Here is a 22,899-nt window from a genome sequence, read left to right as displayed (position 1 = left end):
AGTGGTTTATTGGAGATAACAGTCTCACGGACTTTCCGCTTGGGCTGGCTTTGAACTGTGATCCTCAGATCTCAGCCTCCTGAGTAGTTAGGATTACAGGTGTGAGCCACTGGTGCCCTGCTTTTTTTTTTTTTTTTAATGCTGGTCCTGGGACTTGAACTTAGTGCCTGTGTGCTGTCCCTGTGCTTTTTTTCCCCAAGGCTAGTTAGTGCTCTACTAGTTATGCCACAGATCTATTTCTGTTTTTTTAGTAGTTTATTGGCGATAAGAGTCTCAAGGACTTTCCTGCCCATGCTGGCTTCAAACTGAAATCTTCAGATCTCAGCCTCCTGAGGAGCTAGGATTACAGGTATGAGCCACCAGCACTGCATGAGAATCTGCTTTTCTAACAAGCCTTCAAGTGATGCTGATGCTTGACTACTTTGAGCAATAAAAGGTCAAGGGAAGTGGTTAATCATATTGATGAAGACAAAAATCTCATTATCAACCTGTAGGTTAAGGTGTCCTTAAGGTAAGTTGGAGATGAATAACAGCTCTTTTGGCAGTTTGGCTTTGAAAGGAAGCACAGAAGTTGAGAGATAGAAGGGAAAACTGTGGTTCTTTTTTCTTTTTTTGAATACTTTTATTCATCTACCCCTCTTCCCGTGCGCCCCCACCCCAAGTACCCATTTCCTGGTACTTATTTTGTTGGGCGTTGACTTAGATTTTCTGAAGAATTAAGGTATTTGAGTTCTCCATTGAGTGAGTCTATTATTCATTCATTTGTCTGTTCATTCATTTGTAACAGCTTGTATAGGCACAGTCTAACTACCACAAATGAGGGATGCTATGCAACTTTTGTTTCTTCAGGTCTGGCTTACTTCACTTAATGTAATCAGCCCGGATGCCCCTCAATGGACCTGCCAATGGATCAAGAAAATGTGGTATATATACACACAATGAAATTCTACTCACCCCTCAGAAAGAGTGCTACTGTACCATTCATAAGGAAATTGAAAGACTTGGAAAAAATTATACAAAGTGACACTAGTTCTTACATCGAATTTTCAGACGCGTGTGTGTGTGTATGGTTGAATCCTGTAAAGAGGAGCCCAGAGACTGAGAGCATGGGGTGGAGCTCAATGGTAGAGCACCTGCCTGGCGTGTGAGCCCCTGGTTGGATGCCCAGCTCGGAGGGGCGGGGAGGGAGGGAGTGATGGCATGTAAAGAACATGTAAAGACGCGTAAGGATGACATGTAAAGAACGACCTTAGAAGGTAGTCAGCCCTAGCAGCTTAAGATCTGAATGTCACACATGCAAGGTGTGTCCCGGACATTGCCGGGTTCTGGTATTTTACGTGGCACCAGGAGGGCTTCGTAGGCCCAGCTGTACCAGGGGGCACCCCTGAAGTTCTTCCCGGAGGTCACGTTCCAACACTCCAAAATGAACCCCCAGTTCCACGAGTCTGCTGGACGAAAAGCTGGGGAAAAGTTGCAGTTGGAAGACCAGCTGATAAGCGATGCGGAGATTTCTGAGCTGCGAGCTGGCCCCGCGCGGGAGCACAGGACGGCGAGTCCTCAGGGTCCCTGGCCTGGCTCCGAGCCCGGACACTGGCTCCACTCAAGGGCAGGCGAGGAGCTGCAGCCCAGAGCCCACGCGCGCCTGCGTGTCGCCACCATCCCGCCCTCTTCCAGAACGTCATCCGGGTCTCGGAAAGGGGCGGGTCTGGACGAGGGGTGGGCGGTAGCGGAAAGGAAGCGCGTCGTGGGAGGCTGGAGAGTAGGGAGGGAGGCAGGCCGGGGGAGTGGGCGGGGCCGGGGGCGTGGCGGAGCGCGCGCAGTCACGTGACGTGCGTGGCGACGTGTCGGCCATCTTGTGTTGTTGAGGCTGAGGGCTGACTTGGGTTCTGAGAGACTCCCTGTCCCGGACCGCAGGTAACCAGTGGCTCTGTCTCGCTCCCCTGCCTGGCTCCGCTGCGCGCCCCGGCCCTGCCGCCGCGTCCCGGGCCGCCTGAGCCTCACTCGCGTCCCCGCAGCTCCGGCCCAAGCCGGCCGCATGGACACCCCCCGGGCTGCCCAGCCAGCGGCCGCGGCCGGCTTGGGGCGTCTTGGCGAGGGGACAGGTCAGGTGAGGGGCGGGAGGGGGCTGCCTCCCGGGCGAGGGGCGCCGCGGGGTCCGGGCCCGGGCCGGCCTCGGGGGAGCCCCTCTGCCGGGGCCCCCGAGGCGTCGCGGGGGTCTCGGCGGCGGGCGGAGGGCGGCGGGCAGCGTCGGGCCGGTTCGCTCCGGGCCCCGGCGCTCGCCTGGCGCTGCCCCCGGAGCCCGCCCAGCCTCGGGGTACGCCGGGTAACAGCTGCCGCGGCCGACAGCTGCCCCGGGCCGGCCCGCGGGAGGTGCGCCCCGGCTTTCCCCCACCCAGCATCTGCACGACGTGGGGGGAAGGCTGCTTCCGTGGTGAGCGGACTGGGTCTGGACCAGGCCCGAGGCAAGGTGGAGCCATGATGGGATCCTAGGACGGGCGGGGAGCGTCGAGCCCCTGGAAGCTTTGGGGATCCGAACGTTCTCGGCAGGTTGAAGCGGGCATTATTGTCAGCCTTAGGTGTAAAGCAGTTTTCCCACGAAGCACTCCGAGCACTTCAGTTTTGTGTGGCTGAAATAGAGATCAAGCGAGCACGGCAGTCGTGTATTAAAGAAACAGATTGGATGCCCGTGTTTGGGAAGCAGTGACTGTGCTTTGCATTTATCTAGTCCTGCTCCTCCTTCCTCCCGTCCCCCATCAGTTTCCTGAAAGTCAAAGCACTTAAACACACTTAGTCTCTCTGTAAGAAAGATGGTAAGTATATCCAATATAACTTGTAAGAAATGAACGGTCTAGAACCTCCGAATGGGCTTCTACCCAGTGCTGTGTAACTTGGATTACAAGCAATTTTAGTCCCCAGTGTTGTATTCTGGGAAGATGTTTTTTCCTTAAGTAGTGTCTTCCTTTTTGGAGACTAATGACTACCTAGATTTAGGAAGGAGATTTTTTATTATTTATTTATGGTCATCCTTTCGGTACCTTAACTTTCATCCTATTGGCCGATCTGGCCTTGAAGAGTGTGGCTTTTTTGGTTAGAACACAAATGCTCTCATTCATTGATGTTTTTTTATTTTTATGTTTTGCTAGTCAGTGTAGCAGCTTTTGGATTGCTTAAACTGGAATATGTACTTTTTGTTACATCAGATGTTACATCAGAGGAGGACATTGGAAAAATAATTTAAAAGTGGCATGTAGCTGGGAAATTGGCACGTGATCCTTTGACAGCACAGGTGATGATAGTAATTTATTAGAAAGGAAAAGACTTCACACTCTTTTGGTACTGGACAAAGCACTTTAGAGTTTTGAGATTGGGGAGGGAGAAGGCACTATGTATTTCCATTCATTCACTCTTTGACAAACATTGAGTCCTTATCTATACATAACTGTTGAGTAAGAAACAAAACTCCTGTCTCCATGAAGTTTGTTTCTAAACAGGAAAGTAAATTCATAGGTGAGATAAACAGATGCTCCTTAACATAATGATGAGGCTATGTTCCTGTGGTAGGAAGCCTTTTTTTTTCTTCTTCTTGCCAAGGGCCATTGGATATTTATAACATCATTCTGGACTGTACAAAATTACCAATATAGGCAAATGGGCCTTGGGCAGCCAAGAAGAAGCATTATGTGTCTGTACTGTCATGTAACCGAATGATTTTGTGGACCTTATATGGTTTCCCACCCCTTTATCCATTTTTTTTTTTTTGGGGGTCCGGTCGTGGGGCCTGAAACTCTGGGCCTGGGCGCTGTCCTTCAGCTCTTCAGCTCAAGGCTAGCGCTCTACCACTTGAGCCACAGCGCCACTTCCGGCTTTTTTTCTTTTTGCTTATGTGGTGCTGAGGAATCGAACCCAGGGCCTCAGGCATGCAAGGCAAGCGCTCTACCACTGAGCCACCTTCCCAGCCCCCCTTTACCCATTTTAAGTTGAAAATATTGAAGTTTAAAAAATGAGTTTACTGGGGCCCAGAGTTCAGGCCCATGACTGGACTCAAAAACAAACAACAAACAAAAAATGAGTTTACTGGGCTGGGAATGTAGCTTAGTGGTAGAGTGCTGCCTAGCATGTATGAATCCCTGGGTTCCATTCCTCAGTACCACATACACAGAAAAAGCCAGAAGTGGCCCTATGTCTCAAGTGGCAGAGTGCTAGCCTTGAGCACAGAGAGGTTCAGGGACAGTGCCCAGGCCCTGATTTCAAGCCCCAGGACTGGCCAAAAAAAAAAAAAAAAAAGTTTACCTAATTTATTACACATAACAGCTTAGCCACACAGTCTACAGTAGAGTCTTGTCTATTTCTCTTTAGGATCTCTTGGCTGGGAACTGTGAATACTGTCACTGGCCAGCATTACCAGGGACTATTGTACCTCATATTGCTAGCCTGGAAAAGGGTCAGAATTCAAAGAATGGTTTCTGCGGAGTATATAAAATTCAAAATTGAACAGTCCAAGTTGGCGACCATCTGTATAGTGATAGGGAAAAAATAGGATAGGGAGTTGCGGAAGGGTTTATTTTGGGGCAGTACTGTGGTTTGAACTTAAGGCTTTCTGCTTGCTAAGCAGGTGCTGGCCTGGACCACAGTCCTCCTGTTTATACTTCCTGCTATAGCTGGAAGGTGCACCTTACCATACCTTTTTCTGTTGAGATGGGATCTTGAACATTCATGCCTGTGCTGTCCTGAAACCTAGCTCCACACATATGAGCATCCTGATGTAGATAGGATTGCAGGTGTGAACTACCAGCACTCAGCCCACGAGGGATTAATTTTAAGTTGAGGCCCAACTCCCTGAGAGGGTAAGCTGACTTTTTTTGGTAGTAGTGGTACTGGGGTTTGAACTCTAGCTTGCTAGATAGGTGCTGTGCCACTTTGCTTGCTGGAAGCTAACATTTGGAAAGAACCTGAGGCTTCTCCTGAGGCAGAAGAGGCAGGAGTGAAAGGGAATCTAATAGGAAATGTGTGTGCACACCTCTTTAGTATAAAGATGAGATGGCTCATTCACTGTCCATCCTGAAATGTGTATCTTTTTCCTTTTTTCTTATGACTTCTGGTTTGAGGCAGGGTTTTGCTTTGTGGCCAGGGCTGACTTTGAACTTCCTAGGTATGGAGCCTAGGCTGGCTTGAAACTTGGAACTTGTGAATATCTCCTGAGTACTGAGATTTCATTATGACTCAAAAAAGAAAATCAGATTATGCAGACATAGACCAACATTTCCCACCCCATTTTGAAAAATGCAGGATGTTCATATATTTTAGGAAGTTAAAATTTTCCTTTCTTAAAAGTAAGTTTTAAAAAATGAGATTAGTGCTATGCTTTAAGTATTAGTGAAAAGGAATAGTTTATTAAGAAGAAGCTCTTAGTTGGGTGCCTCCTAGTTACTCAGGAGATGATCCAGAGGATCACGGTTTGAAACCAGCATGGGGAAGAAGTCCATAGGCCCTGTCTGCAAAATGACCAGCACAAAGACAGGCTGAAAATGGGCTTTAGTGGTAGAGCAGGCAAACTGAATGTCAGGTTCTGAGTTCAAACCCCACTATTGCCCGAAAAAGGGGCTATCTTCGGAACTTCTAGAATATTTGGAAATGTAAAAGAAATGAGGAATTCCCATCGACGTTTAGACACAGGTGATACGAGTATATTAATTTACCCTTAACTGTTTAGTAAAGAGTTTCTTTTAATTCTGTATTGTTTAGTTTTAAATACTTCAGAAACTCTCCTAGTTTTTTTTTTTTTTCTTTTCTCTTTTCTCAGTTGTGGGGCTTGAAGTCTGGGCCTGGGACTGTCCCTCAGCTCTTCAGCTCAACGCTAGCTAGCACTCTACCACTTGAGCCACAGTGCCACTTCTGGCTTTTTCTGTTTATGTGTGCTCAGGAATCAAACCCAGGGCCTCATGCATGGGAGGCGAGCACTCTGTCCCTAAGCCACATTCCCAGTCCTCTCCTAGGTTTTAAATGTCCTTTATAATATTTCTTCTCCTTTTCATTCTTCCGCTGTTACCTTTTAGACTAGTTCTTAAATTCATCTGATGCTTAATAAACTAGGGAATTACTTTTTGTTTCCTTTTACTTTGTCTCCAGTTTCTTTTAAGTGCCCTCTTTCATTTTAGTTTACTTGAATATTTTTTAGTTTTGAAGCATTTTTGCTGATGAATTGTCTATATGGAAAATAATTTGTAGCAGACTTGCCTCAAAATCAGGTAAAGATGGAAATTACAAAGTCAGAATGTGAATGGAGTTCTGGCTTGTAGAGGACATAATGATGATATTGATGAGGTAGTGTTTGAACTAATTACATTTCTCCCTCTTGTTCTTTTGTTGAAATTTTGAAATGAAGTATAATGTCCTCGATGTTATATCAGCTTGTTTCATCTCATGACTCTGCATTTTAATATTCCATATGTCTGTTCTCTTCGTTAATCTTTTTTTTTTTTTTTTGCCAGTCGTGGGGCCCGAACTCTGGGCCTGGGCACTGTCCCTCAGCTCTTCAGCTCAAGGCTAGTGCTCTACCACTTGAGCCACAGCGCCACTTCCAGCTTTTTTCTGCTTATGTGGTGCTGAGGAATCGAACCCAGGGCCTCATGCATGCAAGGCAAGCACTCTACCACTGAGCCACTTTCCCAGCCCCTCTTTGTTAATCTTTACAATGGAAGATATACTACTGAAAGTAATTGCTGTTTGGGAGGACTTTCTGGGTGAAAAGAGTACTACTGTCTCTTGCCCTTCTAATCTTTTGATGTGTGCTATTTTTAAAAACTGACTTTGTAACTCGATTAGCTTCTACTGATTAAATTTTTCCATACTTTCTGTTTTATTCTATAGTGGGGACCAGTCTCATTAGGTTGAATCAACAGCCTACGTTGGTGTTAATCCACATAACTTAGAGGCAAGTTACAAGTCCATTTTTCTTTAACAATTTGAATTGCCTTAACATTATTTAGTCATTGTTACAAAAGTCTGAACCTAAATCTTTTCTTCTCCTTAAACCCTCACTAGTGTTTTAAGATTTCTAATCAGTTTTGGATGCTCTGAAGATTTTTGTCTTTTTTTTGTGTGTGTGCTGATACTGGGGCATAAACTCAAGGTCTCATGCTCTTCCTCAGCTTTTATGCTCATGGCTAATGTGCTGCCACTTGAGCAACACCTCCAGTTCACCATTTTGCTTGTTAATTGGTGATGGAGTCTAATGGACTTTTCTTCTTGTTGATTTTGAACCATGATACTCTAGGTCTCAGCCTCCTGAGTAGTTAGGATTATGTGCGTTAAACACTGGTTCCTAGCTCCAGAATTTCACTATTCTTGACCATATTATTATTCTTCTAAAATTTTACCATGAATGGAAAATGGGAATGGAAAATGATAATGTTGAATTGCCTTTAATTTTATGTGAGGTTGGGAGAAGAGGAAATTTGAAAAACGAAAGATTATTCCCTTTAGTAGCCAACTTCATTTTATAAAAAGTGTTTTCAAAGTATTTCCCTAACTAAAGTACTTAAGGAACACAATTATATATTGCCTTATTAACTATAAGGTTTTATTAACTTGAACTTATGTTGTAATAGAAAATACCCTGGAGCTAGTTCTCATGAATTAGGCCCATAGGAGAATTTTTTGATTTACCCACTTTTCCTTCTGCCGTAATTGGATGAACTTTTAGAAAACATGATGACTATTTTTGCAAAATTAAATCAAAGGCATAAGTCTTTTTTGGTGCTTGAACTCAGGGCCTAGGCACTGTCCCTGAGCTTTTGTGTGCAAAGGTAGCACTCTACCTTGAACCACAACTCAAGCTCTGGCTTTTTTGGTAGTTAATTGGAGATGAGTATCTCATGGGTTTTCCTGCCTAGCATTAGCTTGGAATAGTGATTCTCAAATCTCAGCCTACTGAGTAGGTAGGAATTTTGGCATGGGCCACCAGTACCCAGCCATGTGACTTTCTTAAGTTGTTTTTGTTAATTAAATTGTCAACTTGTAATTACTTATTTTTTAAAAAAGATAAATAGTAAAGTTATTTAAAAGTGAAAGGAAAACCCTCTATGTGGAGAGGGGCTCAAAAAAGAGTTCCAGTTATTTATTTTCTTGAGACGGTGTTGCTGTATTTCCCATACCTGTCTCAAACTCACCATCCTCCTGCCTTTGCCTCCTAGTGCTGGTGTATGCCATCATGCCTAAGTTACTATTTTAAAAATATCCAACACATTATTTAATTCTCGCTAAGAAACTACTTGCAGCTATTATATTACAGCCTTGTCATTTGAAGTGTCACCATCTTGCAGAAATTTATTTGTTTATTTATTCGTGTACCAATACTAGAGCTTGAACTTAAGGCATGGGCGATATTTTTCTGCTTAAGCCTGGCACTCTACCAATTAAGACACAGCTCCAATTCTGTTTTTGTTTTTTTTGCTGGCTAGTTAGAGATAAGAATCTATGGACTGTTAAAAGGACCTGTCCAGGCTGGCTTTGAACTTTGATTCTCAGCTCTGATCCTTTTGAGTAGCTAGGATTATAGGCATGAACCATTGTGCCTGGATTCCTTCTTCACATCCCCCCATCCCCCTTCTTTTTTTCTTTTTTTTTTTTTTCTGGTTCCTGGGCCTGTACTCAGAGGCCTTATACTTGCTTAGCTTGCTTGGTCATAGTTGGCACTCTACCACTTGAGTCACACCTTCAGCCTGGTGTTTTATTTGTTAATTGGAGATGGGAGTCTGCAACTTTTTGGCCCAAGGTTTGTTTGCAACCTTGATCCTTAACAATTCAGTATCGTGAGTGGCTAGGATTGTAGACAGGAGCCACTAGCATCTGTCTATCTTGGATTTTTTTTTTTTTTGGGGGGTCCGGTCCTGGGGCCTGAACTCTGGGCCTGGGTGCTGTCCCTCAGCTCTTCAGCTCAAGGCTAGCACTCTACCACTTGAGCCATAGCACCACTTCCGGCTTTTTCTCCTTATGTGGTGCTGAGGAATCGAACCCAGGACCTCATGCATGCAAGGCAAGGGCTTTACCACTGAGCCACCTTCCCAGCCCCTCTATCTTGGATTTTTAAGATGATTCTTTAAACATACCATTATGAGTAGGTTGTGATTTTGCAGCAGGAAGCACATCTGGAGCTTTGCTCCTTGGATAGTTTGGTAGTTGTCAAATTTCTGGGTACTTGATACATGTAGAGGATTTACATTGCTGTGATGCTACTCTATTTTATTTTTCTGTCATATTCTGTAACAGTTAATAACTTGTGCCAGTGGCTCATGGCTGGAATCCTAGCTACACAGGAGGCTTGAGATCTGAGGCTTGTGATTTGAAGCCAGCACAGGCAGGAAAGTCCATGAAACTCTTTTTATTTTCAGTGAATTACCAAAAAAGCTGGAAGTGGAGCTGTGACTCAAGTGGTATTTCTGAGCAAAAAAGCTCAGAGACAGTGCCCATGTCCTGAATTTAAGCCCTAGGACTGGAACGAAAGAGTTAACAACAAAATAATAACAAAGTCCTGTAATATATGGTTTTGAATAAAATCCCAAATAACAATCTCTCTGAGGCACTGTAGTGTTAATCAGCATCGTCAGAATCATTTAGGCTTTTTGTAAAAGAAAAAAAATACATTTTTTCATCCCTCTTCTGTTTCTTTTTCTTTTTTTTTTTTGGTTGGTCGTGGGGTCTGAAATTGGGGCCTGGGCGCTGTCCCTCAGCTTTTCAGCTCAATGCTAGCATTCTACCATTTGAGCCATAGTGCCCCTTCCTGCTTTTTCTGCTTATGTGGTGCTGAGGAATCGAACTGAGGGCCTCATGCAATCGAACCGAGGGCCTCATGCATGCAAGGCAAGCACTCTACCACTGAGCCATCTTCCCAGCCCTCCTCTTCTGTATTTTGATGAGAGTGAATCTAGACTCTGGGCTATGTTGCCTAGGTCATGGACTTCTAGGCTCAAATGATCCTCTTGCCTTAGACTCCGAAGTAGCTGGAACTACTGACATGTTTCACTGTGCTGCCAACAAATCTAATTTATAAACATACCAGGTGATTCTAGTATTTTAACAAGGTTTGGAACTATTTCCTATAAAATATATTCATGATAAAAAGCTTTCAGGTTTCTAAAAGAGTGCTAGGTGATTTACATGTAATGCTTTTTTTATTTACAGTGTTAAAAGGACCTGAACAGTCTACTCTAACCTCTTGCTGTGAACCAGCAGAGCTTTTGAACAGGTAAGTTGGAAGAGAAGCACAAAGTTGGAGGCACATGCAAATATGTGATTTGTGATTTGAAATAACATTTAAAATTTTTTTGGTTGTGCTGTGGACCTTGCGCAAACTAGGCAAGTACTTTGAGTTGCAATCCAGTTCTCACACAGAGTTTTTGCTTTTATTTTCATACTGTTATTCCTCGTGAAGTTATGGATAGTGAGTAGAAACTTCTTTTCTGGTGTCTCAGATTCTTTATGAACCAGACAAATAGATGACCTTTCTTGGAATGAGTGTGGTATGAATTTGTGTCAGCCTATTGCAGTGACTTATTTTTGTTGCTGGTCCTAGCTTTTGAACTCAGGGCCTGAGCACTGTCCCTAAGCTTTTGTGCTTAAGATTAGTACTCTACCACTTTGAGCTACAGCTTAATTTCTGGCTTTAGTAGTTAATGGGAGATTAGAGTCTTAAGGACTTTCCTTCCCAGGCCGGCTTTGAACTGTGATCCTCAGTTCTCAGCCTCTTGAGTAGCTAGGATTATAGGCTTGAGCCATTGGATTCTAGACTGTAATGTTACTTTTTGATGGCAAGGAATAAGAAAAGAAGTGCTTTGAAGGCAAGTGTGCAGAGGGGCCAAAGTATTGTAAGAGAACCCAAGAGCAGTTGACTGTATGATGGATATGAATAGCAAACTAAAGCATTCTCAAGGCAAGATAGTTAGATAGATAGTTAGATAGTTCTCCCAGTTGGTTAGATGTGTTCTCTGTTTCTTTTTTGTTCCTGTCTTTGTGAACCTTCTGTTGTGTGGCCTTTTGTGCTTTAACAAACACGTGGAAGAACATGGCTGCTTCATTTCTGAAGCCTCACATGAAGCCAAGCTCTCATGTTACTAGCCAGCTGATTGTTACTAGCCAGCTCAGTGTTCATATTTCTATTTCTGGGAAGGAAAATTTGATGAATTATACTTGGCTCAGTTTTCTCTTAGTAGTGTAATTAGTGTTAGCATGAGTTTGGAGTCTAGTTGTGCAAACATAGCTGAAAAGGTCCTGCTCCAAAAAGGTAGAAACAGAATTCTGTAGAAGTTTCTAGGCAATTTTTGTCTTTTCTAGCATTCTGTATGTATAATTTTACAGTTTTCTGTGTCCTGAAGAGTTAATATATACACATATTTTACCAAGTACCCTTTAGGACTTAGCAGGCTTTTTTTTTTTTTTTTTTTCTTTCTTGTCGTTCGTGGGGCTTGAGCTCTGGGCCTGTACGCTGTCCCTCACCTCTTCAGCTCAAGGCTAGCACTCTACCACTTGAGGCAGAATGCCACTTTCTGTTTATGTGGTTCTAAGGAATCGAACCCAGTGCCTCATGCATGCAAGCACTCTACAGCTGAGCCACCTTCCCAGCTGTTGGTGATTATTTAGAGATAAGAGTCTCAGACTTTGCTGCCTGGGCTAACTTTGACCTGGGATTTGCAGATCTCAGCCTCCTGAGTAGCTAGGATTATAAACATGAGCCACAGGACCTGGCTGAAATTACATTTTTATATTCTAGAATTATTATATAGTGCTGGAGATTGAATCCAGAGCATTGTACATGGTAAGCATATTATTTACCATTGAGCTCCATTCCTAGTCCATGAAGTAGACTTCCTTTTTTTGAGACAGTCTTTGCTTGTAGTCTAGGCTGGCCTCAAACTTGAGATCTTCTTGCCTCCTAAATTGCTGGGATGATTGGTGTGCCTCAGCATGCCTATCTACTTTTAAAAAGTGTAATGTGTGTGTGTAATGTGTGTGTGCACATGTGCATGTATATACGTATACATATATACATGTATATACACACATGCACACACATATGTATGCATACATTTCTATCTATGTATGTGTATTATATATATATATATATATGCATTTTTATATATGTATTTTTGTGTGTGTGTTTGTGTGTGCTGGTCTGGGGCTTGAACTCAGGGCTTGGGTGCTATCCCTGAGCTGCTTCTGCTCAAGGCCAGTACTTTACCACTCTACCACTTGAGCCACAGCTCCACATCCAACTTTTTTTGTTTTGGTAGTTGGTAGAGATAAGAGTCTCACACACTTTGCTACCTGGTCTGGCTTTGAACTGTGATCCGCAGATCTTAGCCTTCTTATTAGCTAGGATTTCAGGTGTGAACCACTGGAACCCAGTGCACACGCATGCGTGTGTACACACACACACACACACACACACACACACACACACACACACACACACACACACACACACACACACACACACACACACACACACACACACACACACACTCTCTCTCTCTCTCTCTCTCTCTCTCTCTCTCTCTCTCTCTCTCTCTCTCTCTCTCTCTCTCTCTCTCTCTCTCTCTCTCTCTCTCTCACACACGTATGGTCATGGGGCCTGAACTCTGGGCCTGGGTGCTGTCCCTCAGCTCTTCAGCTCAAGGCTAGCGCTCTACCACTTGAGCCACAGCGCCACTTCCGGCTTTTTTCTTTTTGCTTATGTGGTGCTGAGGAATTGAACCCAGGGCCTCATGCATGCAAGGCAAGCACTCTACTACTGAGCCACCTTCCCAGCCCCACACGTGTGTTTATATATGTTTATATATGTGTGTGTGTGTATGTGTATGTGTGTGTGTATGTCTCTCTCTCTCTCTCTCTCTCTCTCTCTCTCTATATATATATATATATATATATATTTTTTTTTTTTTTTTTTTTGGTTGATGGTGGGGCCTGAACTCTGGGCCCAGGCGCTGTCCCTTGGCTCTTCATCTCAAGGCTAGTAGTGCTCTATCACTTGAGCCATAGCGCCACTTCTGGCCTTTTCTGCTTATATGGTGCTGAGGAATCAAACCCAGGGCCTCATGCATGTGAGGCAAGCATTCTACCACCAAGCCACCTTCCCAGCCCCAAAAGTTTATATTTTTGAAGTACTATTTATTTTGTTTGTAGAGTGTGTGTACATGTTCTATATCATTTTTTAAAATCATTTTTATTGAGATTAAGTGATTATATAACTTTTACAAATTTCACAGTATTGTGGGATAGTGCTACTTAAACTCACAAACAGTTCTGTATCATTTTTATAAAAACCTTCCAGAGTCTTGGATTTCTCTGAAAACATGTTTGTGTTGAGAGTATAATACAAAACAGCAGTGCTTATCGCATTGTAATTTTTCTGAAAGTGGTTTATCTTTGCTTATTCTTAATTTTCTACAGCAATGGGGAAGATAGCAATAATACCTTTTCTTATTAGAGTCATCTTTAGTGGCCAGTTATTTGGAGACCTGACTTTATTTAAAATTGTCCTGGAGGAAGTCTTGGCCATACTCTAGAATTCTTCCTTCTTAGTTCTTTGTAGAGACTAAAATAACAGTAATATTGTTTTGTAACCCTCCTCCCCCATGTACCCCTAATCCTGGGGTTTGAATTCAGGGCCTGGCACTGACCTTCATTTTCTTTTACAGACACTCTTTCTTTTGTTTGTTTGTTGGTCATGGGGCCTGAACTCTGGGCCTGGGCACTGTCCCAAGACTAGCACTCTACTAGTTGAGCCACAGGGCCACTTCCGGCTTTTTTTTTTCTTCTTTTGCTTATGAGGTACTGAGGAATGGAACCCAGGGCCTCATGCATGCAAGGCAAGTGCTCTACCACTGAGCCACCTTCCTGCATGCAAGGCAAGTGCTCTACCACTGAGCCACCTTCCTAGCCCCAGACACTCTTTTTAGATTTTTTTTTTTTTTTGCCGGTCATGGGGCCTGAACTCTGGGTCTGGGCATTGTCCCTCAGCTCTTCAGCTCAAGGCTAGTGCTCTACCACTGGAGCCACAGCGCCACTTCCGGCTTTTTCTGTTTATGTGGTGCTGAGGATTCGAACCCAGGGCCTCATGCTTGCAAGGCATGCACTCTACCGCTGAGCTACCTTCCCAGCCCCTCTTTTTAGGTTTTTAAACTTTATTACGTGTGTGTGTGTGTGTGTGTGTGTGTGTGTGTGTGTGTGTGTGTGTGTGTGTGTGTGTGTGTGTGTGTGTTGGGGCTTGCTTCATTCTGTGTGTGTGTGTGTGTGTGTGTATACTGGGGCTTGATGTCAGGGATGGGCACTGTCCCCTTAGCTTTCTTATTCTACACTGGCACTCTACCACTTAAGTCACATCTCCATTTTTCCTGTTTTTTTAGTAGTTAATTGGAGATAAGAGTCTCAGACTTTCCTGTTTGGTCTGGCTTTGAACTACAATCTTCAGAGATCTCAGCCTCCTGAGTAGCTAGGATTACAGGCATTTTTACTGTCATTTGACCCGATATAAACCTTTTTATGAAAATACTTGTTTTCTCAAACACTTGAAAAATAATTGGCTATGGAGGGTATCATTGTTTCCATTTTTGTCGGTCTTGGGGCCTGAACTCTGAATCGAGGGCTTTATGCATGCTAGGCAAGCACTCTGCCGCTAAGCCACATTCCTAGCCTGTATAGTTCATTTTCAACATTGTGTCTAGTGACATTTACTATTTTTTAAAATATAATTTTATTGTTATTAATAAGGTGGTATACTGTGGGGTTATCATTTCATAAGTCATGTACTGAATATGTTTCTTTTTTTTTTTTTTTGGAAAATGTCACCCCTTCTCTTCCCCCCAGTGTTCCGTCCCATCCCTGCCTACACATTACATAGTTCATTTTCCTCTTTACTTCCCATTGGAAATGTTTATGTACAGGGAATAAGATTAGTGTAGTTAATACTGGTTATTGAGATGCCAAAGGCATTCTTTTTTTGAGAGGTGGGGAGGGGTGCTGGTACTGGGGCTTGAATTCAGGGCCTGGATGCTGTCCCTGAGCTTTTTTAGCTCAATGCTAGTGCTCTACCACTTGAGCCATGGCTCTTCTTCTTTTTGGTAGTTAATTGGAGATAAGAGTCTCAAGGACTTCCTGCTTGGTCTGGCTTTGAACTGAGATCCTGGGATCTCAGCCTCCTGAGTTGCTAGGATTGCAGGTGTGAACCTCTGGTGCCTGGTACCAAGGGCATTCTGAATGTCCTTTTTATTCTTTTTGTGAGTACAGCACTAATAGAATACTGATATCATGTGGTATCATTAACTTAAGTGATGTTAAAGTGCCAGCAGTTTTACCCATCATATGATCACTGTCAGAGCCATCATAATGAAAAAGGCAAGGGATTTCTGAATAGGATTATGATGAAAATCATTTGGGTATCACATATGCTCTGAAAGAGTTTTGATGTCTGGAGGCTATACTTTGTGAATAACTACTTTGAGGAGTGGAGCAATTCTTTTTTTTTTTTTTTTTTTGGTTCTGAGACTAGGATTTGCACTCAGTACTTGGATGTTTTTGCTGATTGGCTATTGTTCTACCAATGGAGTCATGCCTCTAACCCCTAGAATAATTCTTAGTATTACAGTTTACATGCTATACTCGTTTGTGTGTGTGGTACTGGGAACAGAACCCAGGGCTTCAGGGAAGCTAGGCAAACTGTTTACAACTGAACATACCTAGCCTAGAATGTGTTCTTAAAAATAATTTAAAAAGGGGCTGGGAAGGTAGAGTGCTTGCCTTGCATGCATGAGGCCCTGGGTTTGATTCCTTTGCACCACATAAACAGAAAAAACTGGAAGTGGCTCTGTGACTCAAGTGGTAGAGCACTAGCCTTGAGCTGAAGAGCTGAGGGACAGCGCCCAGGCCCAGAGTTCAGGCCCCACCACCAACCCAAAAAAAAAAAAAGATTTAAAAATTGTTTGAAATTGGATGAACGCATCATTGAGGTTTAAGAATATTTTTGGTTCTGAGGATTGAGCTCAGCGGCTTTTTTTTTAAGATACTTTTTTATTGTGAAAATACTGTACAGAGAGGTTGCAATTACATGGGCAAGGTAATGAGTACATTTCTTTTTTTTTTTCTTTTTTTTTATTGTGAACATACTGTACAGAGGGGTTACAATTACATGGGCAAGATAATGAATATACATTTCTTATCAAGCATTGCAGCCTCCTCCTTTGTTTACCCTTCACATCCATTCCCAGCCTCCTCCCGCCCCCCCACCCAATCCTCCCCCTCCACACCAAAGTTGTAAAGTTCGTTTTCGACATGACAACTTGTACTTCTGAGCTCAGCGGCTTATAGATGCTAAGTATTCACTTTGCCATAGATCTTGAGAACCTTCATGGAGGATTTTAGTGCTTAGGAGATAAGGATTTAAGGAAGTTGTGATCAACTATAATTCCTTTTAAAAGTAATTTATGCCACCTCAATCAAACTTGTGCTGTGGTTAATATGTCCCCTCAGTCTCCACTGTCTTAATTGCTATAGGTGTGTATATATGTGCGTTTTTGAGCATATGAGATGTGTCTAGTTTGATTGAGGAAATTTTTGAGACAAGGTCTTGTTATGTAGTTTGATTGAGGAAATTTTTGAGACAAGGTCTTGTTATGTAGTCCAGACTGGAGTTGAATTTGTGATCCTTCAGCCTCAGCTTCCTGAATATTATGATTATAGGCTTGAGCCACCACGACTGGCTCATATTTCCTTAGATTTACCTTGTGTCTTTTCTTTTTGAAGATCCCATCCAAGATGTCATATTAGATTTAGTCATGTATCCTTGCCTTCTTTTGGCTTGAGACTGTGCCTCGTTTTGATATCCTTAAGTTTAAGAGCTATTGCAGGTTAAGTATTTTGTAGAATACCTCTTTCTTTCTCTTAGAGTTTATTTGATATTTTTCTCACAATAGATTGGGGTTGTGGGTTTTGGGATAGATCCTAGATGGGACAAAGGACATTTCTGTTACATCATATCAAGATCTTGTACTATGGACATGATTGATACAGTTGATAAACTTGGATCCTTGTCATGTTTGTCCCTTGCAGAACTGAATTTAATTTTTTTGTATGGCACTTGTACTTAGAGTTCCTGCTTGACCTTTTCACTCAAGGTTGGTGCTCTTCCCCTTGAGCCACACCTCTACTTCTGTCTTTTTTACTGGCAATTAGAGAGTGTCTCAGACTTTGCCGGGCGCTGGTGGCTCACGCCTGTTATCTTAGCTACTCAGGAGGCTGAGATCTGAGGATCGCAGTTCAAAGCCAGCCCGGGCAGGAGAGACTGTGAGACTCCTATCTCCAATAAAAACCACCAGAAAACCGAAAGTGGCGCTGTAGCTCAATTGGTAGAGAGCTCGCCTTGAGCTGAAGAGCTGAGGGACAGCTCCCAGGCCCAGAGTTCAAGCCCCACGACTGACCAAAAAAAAAAAAAAAAAAAAGGGTGTCTCAGACTTTTTTGCCCTGGCTGTCTTTAAGATTCAGTTCTCAGGTTTTCAGCTTCCTGAATATCTAGGATTACAATCTGAGCCACTTGTCCCTGGCTTAAAACCTTTTTTTGAAGAAGAAATTCTATTTACTTTTAGTAAGCTTAGTCTTAAAAAAAAAGTTTTTGAGTTATAATTTACATATAGCAAAATACCTTCATTTTAAGTATACTCGTACATTTTGATGAGTTTTGATAAATATTTGTGTAGTGATAAATAACCTTTTCATCACTCCCCCCATTAGTTGCCTTTTTTCTTAAAGTCATTTCTCCTCCTTTCTGCTAATCTGTTTTCTGTGATTATAGATTTTAATTAATTAATTTATTTTTGGTTCTGGTTCTGAGGCTTGAACTCAGGTCTGTGCTCTCACTTGGCTGTCCATTCCAGCTTTTAAATTTTATTGTTGTTATTAAGGTGTTGTTCAGAGTGGTTACTATTTTATAAGTTAGGTAATAAGTACATTCCTTTTTTCTTATACTTCTGCCTTTTTGCTGTTTAACTGGAGAGATCAGACTTTCCTGCCTGGGCTGACTTTGAAGCAGGATCCTCAGATCTCAGCTTCCTGAGTAGCTAGGATTTCGGTGTGAGCCACCAGTGTCCTGAAATTTTGTCTCCTGGAATTTCATGTAAACAGAATCTTTAAGTGTGTGTTCTTTTTGTATCTGGTTTCTTTTTCCTAACGTAACATCTGTGATTCATCCACGTCTCATGTATTATTATTATTATTAATACTACAACTACTTCTTAGAAAGGGGCCCTGACACTTGAGGCTTTCTCTCAACCCTTTTTTTGCTTCAATTCTTTTCTTGTTCTTTTTTTTTTTTTTTTTTTGTTCTGTTGTAGGGCTTGAACTTGGGGACTGGGTACTGTCCCTGAGCTCTTTAAGCCACAGCCCCACTTCCTGTTTTCTGTTGGTTAATTGGAGATAAGAATCTCAAGGATTTTCCTGCAGGTGCTGGCTTTGAACTGAGATCCTCAGATTTCAGCCTTCTAAGTAGCTAGGATTACAAGTTGTAAGCCACTAGCACTTTGCTTGCTTTAGTTATTTTTCTGGAAGAATCTTTCATTTTTGCCTGGGGCTATCCTTCAGATCAAGGTCTTTTGCCTGCCTCCCAAGTACCTGGAATTATAGCAGTATACCAATATACCCAGCTTATTTATTGAAGTAGTCTCACTTTCTGCTTGGACTGGCCTTGAATGGCAATCAAACAGTTCTCTGCCTTCTAAGTAGCTGGCATTATAGGTAAGCCACTATGCCTGATCTTGATATGTTCTTAATTGTACTATTTTTTTCTAGCTATACCATTTGTTTTAATTTAACCTTTATAAAAATAGGTATAAAAGCCAGGTGCCAGTGGCTCACGTCTGTAATCCTAGTGACTCAGGAGGCTGAGATCTGAGGGTTGTGGTTCGAAGCCAGCCCCGGAAGGAAAGTCCATGAGACTCTTATCTCCAATAAACCACCACAATACTAGAAGTGGCACTGTGGCTCAAGTGGTAGAGAGCTAGCCTTGAGCTGAAGAGCTGAGGGACAGTGCCCAGTCCCAGAGTTCAAGACCCATGACCAATGACCAAAAAAAAAAAAAAAAAAAAGATATAAAATACAGCAAATCTGTCCTCAAATCTGAAGCATATGTACGCTTTGATAAATTCAGCCTGGTTTACTTTTAATGTATCTATATTGTTAGTAATATCTGTGTCACACATACTTTTCTGGTTTTAAGGGTTATATATTGATCTTAGCCATAAATCATCTTTGTTCAGAACCCTTTTTCCTATGGAGTTCATGCTGTGTGACAATACAGTGTTTGTTCTTATTATAAGATGTAGACATTGTAGTATCACTTTTGTATTTACTATCTTATGTATTCTTTTCTTTTTTCTTTTCTGTTTTTCTTTTTTGCCAGTCCTGGGGCTTGAACTCAGAGCTTGGGCACTGTCCCTAGGCTTCTTTTGCTCAAGATTAGCAGTCTTCCACTTGAGCCACAGTGTCACTTACCACGTTTTCTGTTTATGTGGTACTGAGGAATGGAACCCAGGATTTCATGCATGCTAGGCAAACACTCCACCACTAAGCTACATTCCCAGCCCCTCTTTCAGAGCTACTCTTTCCTGCCATTATTCTAAAGTATGACTTCAGTGTCCTAGGCTCCTGGTTTCTTGACTTTTACTTCCACCTCAAATTCCTTAACTGTTTCATTTTATCACAGGCCTATCTTTTGGCCTTACTAGAATTTCAGATTTGTCTGTTCTTCCTTTTCCACTGTGTCTAGATCACGCTTTTGTCAGTATTGATACTTCACGCTTTTACTCACCAAATCTTAACCCTGACTATTAGCTTTCATTCTTTTATACTTTGGTTACCAAGTTGGAGAAAGAAGACTGCAATGCTGCATATAGGCTAAATGCAATGAGGTGTCTTGGATGGATCCTGGAATAGAAAGGGGACTTTGTTAGAACTGGTGAAATCTGAATAAACTCAGAACTTCAGTCAATAGTGTTGTACAAATTTGATCTCTTACTTTTGAGGGATGTAGTGTGGTTAATAATAGAGGAAACTGGGGTGGGAATGTGACTTAGTGGAAGAGTACTTGCCTAGCATGCATGAAGCACTGGGTTCCATTCCCCAGTACCACGTAAACAAATAAAGCTGGAAGTGGTACTGTGGCTCAAGTGGTAGAGCGCTAGCCTTGAGCAAAAGAAGTTCAGTTCAAGCTCCAAGACTGGCCAAAAATAAAAAAAGTAAAAGTAGAAGAAATGGAAAGTTTCATTCTCTTTGTATTAAAAAATAAATTAACCATTATTTTAAGTAAAATTTATTTATTTATTTTGTCAATCATGGGGATTGAACTCAGGGCCTGGGCACTATCCCTAAGCTCTTTTTGCGGGGCTGGGAAGGTGGCTCAGTAGTAGAGTGCTTGCCTTGCATACCTGAGGCCCTGGGTTCGATTCCTCAGCACCACATGAGCAAAAAGAAAAAAGCCGGAAGTGGCGCTGTGGCTCAAGGGGTAGAGTGCTAGCCTTGAGCTGAAGAGCTGAGGGACAGCGCCCAGGCCCAGAGTTCAGGACCCACGACCGGACCCCAAAATACCCCCAAAACCCCTAAGCTCTTTTTGATCAAAGCTAGCTCTCTGCCACTTTGAGCCACACCCTTACTTCCAGATTTCTGGTGGTTAATCACAGATAATAGTCTCTAGGCTGGGAGGGTGGCTCAATGGTAGAGTGCTTACCTTGCATGCATGAGGCCCTGGGTTCGATTCTTCAGCACCACATAAGCAGAAAAAGCTGGAAGTGGTGCTGTGGCTCAAGTGGTAGAGCACTAGCCTTGAGCTGAAGAGCTGAGGGACAGCGCCCAAGCCCAGAGTTCAGGCCCACAACTGACAAAACAAAAAACAAAAAAACAAAAAAAAAAACCCAAGAAAACATTGTCATTTAGGTCTACTTATCACAGTAGATAGGAGTAAATGTTTCTTTTTCTTTTCCCATTTGTTCTCTTATTTTCCCATTTGTTCTCTTAAACTTCATCTTTTCTGATTTCTCAGACTTTAGTAACATCATATTTTTGCTAAATTGTCTCTTTATCTTGGCCTCTAGTATTCTCTCCTACTTTTTTTTTTTTTTTCTTTTTCTTCCCAGTAACAGGATTGAACCTAGGGCTTCAAATTTGCTAGGTCAGTTGAACTACAATTCAGCGACTCTCCTTTCACACTTTTTTTCCCCCCTCTTTGTTATTTGTCCTAGGGCTTGAATTTGGGGCTTAGGTGCTGTTCCTGAGCTTTGTGCTCAAGGTTAGTGTTCTACCACTTGATCCATAGCTCCAGCTCTTGGGTGGCTAATTAGAGACAAGAGTCTAACAGACTGACTTCAGAATCCTTAGATCTCAGTCTCTTTAGTAGCTGGGATTATAGGTTTGAGCCACTGGTGCCTAGCTCGCACTTTTTATTTTATTTTATTTTATTTTATTTTATTTTTTGGGTCCGGTTGTGGGGCCTGAACTCTGGGCCTGGGCGCTGTCCCTCAGCTCTTCAGCTCAAGGCTAGCACTCTACCACTTGAGCCACAGTGCCACTTCCGGCTTTTTTCTTTTTGCTTATGTGGTGCTGAGGAGTCGAACCCAGGGTTTCATGCATGCAAGGCAAGTGCACTACCACTGAGCCACCTTTCCAGCCCCCCCCTTTTTTTTTTGGGTCTGGTTGTGGGGCCTGAACTCTGGGCCTGGGTGCTGTCCCTCAGCTCTTCAGCTCAAGACTAGCGCTCTACAACTTGAGCCACAGCGCCACTTACGGCTTTCTTTTTCTTTCTGCTTATGTGGTGCTGGGGAATCGAACCCAGGGCCTCATGCATTGCAAGGCAAGCGCTCTGACACTGAGCCATCTTCCCAGCCCCCCCCGCCCCCGCTTTTTTTTAAACATTCTCACTGTTACCTTTGCTCAGGTTGGCCTCAAACTTGGTATCTTCCTGCCTCCTCTAGAGCAGTTGGGATTATAGATGTGTACCTACAGCTTATTTTGTTTGCTTGTTTTTCTCTCTCCCTTCCCCCCTCCTCTCCCTCCCCCCCCCCTTTCTCTGCCACTCTTGGGGCTTGAACTCAGGGCCTGGGCACTGTCCCTGAGTTGCTTTTGCTCAAGGCTAGCGCTACTGCTTTTTTTTTTTTTTTTTTTTTGTCGGTTGTGGGGCTTGAACTCTGGGCCTGGGCACTGTCCTTCAGCTCTTCAGCTCAAGGCGAGCGCTCTACCACTTGAGCTACAGTGCCATTTCCGGTTTTCTGGTGGTTTATTGGAGATAGGAGTCTCCCAGTCTTTCCTGCCCCGGCTGGCTTTGAACTGTGATCCTCAGATTTCAGCCTCCTGAGTAGCTAGGATTACAGGCGTGAGCCACCAGCACCCGGCAGCACTACCGCTTTTTCTGTTTATGTGGTACTGGGGAATCAAACCCAGGGCTTCATGCATGCTAGGCAAGCACTCTACCACTAAGCCACATTTCCATCTTCTCTCTCTCTCTCTCTCTCTCTCTCTCTCTCTTTCTCTTTTTTAATGTAGCCCAGATTTTCTTGAAACTCTTCTTCTTCTTCCTTAGCCTCCCAAGTGTTGGGATTACAGGTGTATAGCACCATATCTGGTTGGTACTTGGGATTTGTGGGTATGGGTGTCACTTGGTTTTTCTGCTTAGGAATGGTGCTGTAGTACTCGAGCCATTCCTCCACTTGCAGGGTTTTCTTTGTACCAGTCCTGGGGCTTGACCTCAGGGTCTGAGTACTGTCCTTGAGCTTTTTTGATCAAGTGGAGCCACAGCTTCACTTTCTCGGTTTTTTGATGGTTAATTGGAGATGAGTCTCATGGATTTCCCTGCCCTGGCTGGCTTCACACTGT

General features: G+C 43.1%; 1 protein-coding gene across 3 annotated transcripts in view; it reads left to right on the top strand.

Moving 5' to 3' along the window:
* The first annotated feature begins 1,845 nt into the window (after window positions 1-1,845).
* The window catches only part of Gigyf2 (GRB10 interacting GYF protein 2), a 150,445-nt gene continuing 129,391 nt past the window's right edge, over window positions 1,846-22,899 (top strand). For 2 of the 3 annotated variants that reach the window (XM_070014782.1, XM_070014763.1), the window contains exons 1-3: window positions 1,846-1,914; window positions 6,868-6,931; window positions 10,180-10,243. The gene's annotated coding sequence lies outside the window, so the exon portion shown is untranslated. The remainder of the gene's footprint in view (window positions 1,915-6,867; window positions 6,932-10,179; window positions 10,244-22,899) is intronic. The other variant, XM_070014773.1, reaches the window with a different exon arrangement.

The sequence above is a fragment of the Dipodomys merriami genome, unplaced genomic scaffold, assembly GCF_024711535.1.
Source record: "Dipodomys merriami isolate MVZ:Mamm:240054 unplaced genomic scaffold, mDipMer1.0.p SCAF_1, whole genome shotgun sequence".
Taxonomy (NCBI): domain Eukaryota; kingdom Metazoa; phylum Chordata; class Mammalia; order Rodentia; family Heteromyidae; genus Dipodomys; species Dipodomys merriami.
This window is presented reverse-complemented; position numbering and strand designations above follow the sequence as displayed.